This window comes from Pistacia vera, unplaced genomic scaffold, assembly GCF_008641045.1.
Source record: "Pistacia vera cultivar Batoury unplaced genomic scaffold, PisVer_v2 Contig1005, whole genome shotgun sequence".
Classification (NCBI taxonomy): Eukaryota; Viridiplantae; Streptophyta; class Magnoliopsida; order Sapindales; family Anacardiaceae; genus Pistacia; species Pistacia vera.
The window spans coordinates 72,825-77,188 of NW_022195034.1; positions in this window are offsets into that span (position 1 = coordinate 72,825).

Below are 4,364 nucleotides of genomic sequence, written 5' to 3' on the forward strand. Positions count from 1 at the left end.
TATATTTATTTTGCTGAAAATAGTATCATCTACGAATTTAGCATAATCAAAATACAAATATACAATTATTTAGTTGCAAATCACAGACATAGTAAATAATTATTACTCAATCATTGTGTTTTACGAATTTTTGGGTTTGTGGATTCATGGAGGTTGTGGGTTTGTGGATTTGCGGGTTTCAATGGTATTCAATCATCTTTTTCCTCGATATTTTCCTCTTTCAATCTTCTTTATAAGTATTCATTTAGTTTCTTCAAGTCGGATTAACGGGTTGAGTTTAGTTATACCTTGATTGATAGTGAAGTTGAAGCACAATGAATATTGCTGTAAAAACTTGTCTAAAAATGACTAAAAAAGAACAAGATTAGTGGAATTTTTTATTTTTTTTTGGGAAGAACTGAAAGGCTGCATAATGGATCTTATCTACTAGTAGAATCTGATTCTCTATGTGATTAAGTTGATTATTTTGTATTTATTGCTTCATTGTTTGCAATATCTTGGGAATGTCTTATGTACAATTCCTCAGATTATAGAATTTTTTGGGAGAGCAAATGCAGAATAATGGTTACATCATGAACTACAAGCAGTCAGTCCACTTTCAGTCAAATTTTGTTGGTTAGGGGTTTTTGGAAGGTCATCAGTGTGGTTTCTGGGTTTTGGAATTTTAATCAGTGTGGTTTCTGGGTTTCTGAGCTATGTATAAATTGATGCATCAATGGGGTTTATGTGTCTTTTTTTTTTTTTTTTAATTGTTTTTATTGAAGACTATATGTATGTGGATTATTATGGTTGGTATGAACAGACTTGAGTGGGATTGTATATTTGTTGTTTGACTTTTTTTGGATTAATCGGTTTCATTGAATTAAAAATTTCAAAATGAGTCTGTGTGGAAGATTTTAGGTTGAATTCTTTTCTCTAGAAAAAAGCAAAAACAAATGGAAGAAAAGAGATCTTAATTTGGTAAAAGAAAATATAATGAAATGGAAAAAAGGTTCTAATTTCTTTTCATAATTTGGTAAGAAAAGGTATTAAAAAATAGTAGTTGTTGCATAATTTCGCAATAAAATAAGGCACCTCTGGGTTTTTTAAGGTGTTCTTACGCTATATAAGTTATCAAAGCCCCTTGTCTCTTAGCTGATGTGGGAGTTTTTGGCGTCAACATAGCCCCCAAAATGAGGAGCTTGGGAGGTTTGGCATGGATACAAACCGGCACGCTTAACCTAGGTAAACCTAAGCCCTTCTTCTAGCACGAAAATGTTGTTACGAAATTATGCAACAACTAATGAAACCCAATTAATCTTGACAGAATCAGATTAGATATGTGCGTGATTAATTAGAGTCAACAAAGATAAATAAATGAAAGACAAACAATTTTTAAAAGCGGTTTGACAAGTTATTCACTCTAAAGCGTACGTTTATTGTTATCTTATTAATGCTTTGAATACAAATATAAGTATAATCTCCCTAAAATATCTAACCCTTTACAACGAGCTTTTCAAGGTTATTTATACAAGAATTCGATAACAATAAGTGAATGATTTTAGGGATCATGGTTCAATCATAGGAAGTTAATCCCATAATTGGCGTGATTGCGATAAATCTTAGATTGGATGATAAGGCTCTGAAATCCTCTCCTTGATATTAGGGGATAGGGCTTATCATTAATATGTGATACAATTGTCTATTTAGCTCGCTCCTACGAGCTTTACTTTCTCCAAGCTATCACTGATTTCAAGTTTGTAAAAAACTCTCGCACAATAATAATCAAAAAATAAATGAAAGAAAAAATTATTTTAATTAGGTAAAGGTAAAAACCAATGCTTTGTTATTTTTTAAAGGACAAGCTTGTTATTTTCAAAAGAGCCTAAAACTGATTGAATGAAAGTCAAAGAAGCTCAGTTGACTTTGTCTACCCTTGGTGGGTTGCAGGGGTGTTTTTTTTTTTTTATACTTTTCCAAAGCACTGGGGCAGAAAAAATATCTCTTCTCTCAGGGGGTGGTTAATATAAAGTTATAAACCCGTTCAAGTACGATAAATCTCAAATATTTAGTAAAGTTTGTAGGCCCAGCCCACTTCTTAATAATTAAGCCGAACAAAAGCCGAAACAAGTAACAAGATCATGCGGCCGCAGGCCAGTATTACCACATTGGCCCAAATAGCAAACCACAAAATCAGCTGAACCCAATCAATCACAGATCAACTTTGATATCAATTTCAGGCAGAAAACAATATCAGGCAATTGAGCCAGAATTGAAACAATTAGTTGTGCAGTTGAACCAAGTATTGAAACCCAAAAAAAAAAAATTGCAATATTCATGCGAATTAAACAAATGTATTAATATACTGCAACATATGCATTGTTATGCCTAAAAAATCAAAGGCTGACACAAGTTTACGTCAGCGAGGATCAATCAGAGTTCAGAAAGGCTTTGTGCCACCCAAGTATTGCCACGTCGTCCAAGGACGGAAGGAGTAAGGCTTTCATCAACTTGGCAAGTAAAGATTTGGTTTGGGAGTGGTTGGAAGTCACCCACCTGCCCAAGCCTTATGCGATTTAAAGATATCTCCTGTACAATCAGCCAATGAAAAGTAAGGTAGGAATTGTACGACACCTGCCCGCTTATAGATTTGTAATCATTACCCAGAAATCTCTTACTATAAATAGAGGGCTCTCCTCTCATTTTCGGGATTCGGATAACAAAAAAAACACTCACTCTCCCTCTCTGTATTTCTACTCTCTGATCGCAATACGCGACTTGATTGTAATCTCTCATTTATAAAAAAGGCAGTGGACATAGGATTCACTTTGAGCATCCGAACCACTTTAAAAATCATCTCCCATTTATTTACTTCATTTTCCATTCACGTGTAATTTCTAAGTTAGCTTAGCACTTTGCACGTGCGAATAGTTGGTGTCAAAAATCAGTATCAATAATTTGGCGCTAGAAGGAGGGCCCTGATTTAGTATCTGCTCTTCATCAGGAATCTCTGATCAATCGGTTATAATCGCTAGCAAATGACTCATGGTTTTGAAACCGAACGAACTAGCCTTAGCAACGAGGAGATCCCCCGGGTACAGGATGAAACTTCTCCCGAAATGCCCCCGATTCAGCAGAGTACCGCGGCGGATATTCTTTCGAGCTCATAGCCCGACCCAACTGTGATGGATTACTTGGAGAGGTTCAATAATACTCTCCAAATGGTTAACCGAAAGTTAGACCGTTTGAATTAGATCGTACCGCCCGAGTCCGGCAAGGCGGTACCATCATTGAAGACGCTTGTAGGTCGCGCTAAAGCACAAAAACGGGCGGAGGCCCATGTCGCGCACACTACAACACGTAAAGATAAGGGAAAGTAGGTGGTAGGTAATGGGCCAAAGGGCTCCAAAGGACTAGGAATACCGATCGCGAAGCAGGTAGAATAACCGTGGCTTTACGACTTGGCGATATGTCGCATCTGAACCATCCCACGCCACATCATATGGGCACCCCCACAAGAGTGTAAGACAAGGAAATTCCCACTACCACCGGAAGGATGACCTCGACCATCAGTGTGAGGGAAACCCCCACCATTTACGGGTCGGTTTTGACCACTATACAGGTTCAGATAACTCCCTAAACCATTCATTGCCTTCACACGGCTCTAGTCAACGTGTGTCAAGGTATGCCAAAGCTTTCAGTCAGGGTGAGGAATAGTCTGATATGTGGTCTTTCCTTAATCATAATCATGAGGGTCGAACCCACATTGCTAAAAGCGATCCTTAGGTAGCTCCACTGCCTCATATTGAGGAGTTACGGTGAGCTTTGGTTCGACTTAGAGCTTAGCAAAATGAGCGTGGGTAGGTCATTGAGGCGTCTCCCTTTTCTCTAGCAATGTTAGATGCTCCTCTCCTGTCAAGATTTAGAATGCTCGATATGCGAGTGTTTGGTGGGAATTCTGATCCGCATGATCACCTCTATGAGTTTAACGACTTCATGGAGCTTCACCAAGTGTCCAAATTGGCTAAATGTTGCTGTTTGGAAATGATTCTGACTGCCCACACCAAGCGATGGTTTAGATCGCTTCTGTCATGATCTATGAACTTGTGGCAGCAGATGAACTCGTTATTCTTGAGACACTTCCAAGCGAATAGGAAGTTCGCGATGCCGTTGAGCTACCTGAGAAACATATGGCAGGAGAAGAATGAATCCCTCCAGTCCTACATTGACAGGTTCCACGGGGAACTGCGCAAGGTGGCTAACACACCTGAAGAGTCTGTTCGGACTCTCATTATTACAAGAGTTCGCCCACAGACCGACCTGTGAAAAAAGCTGCAATTCAAGGACGACATTTCCCTCACCCGCTTCCATGACCTTACTGAGAA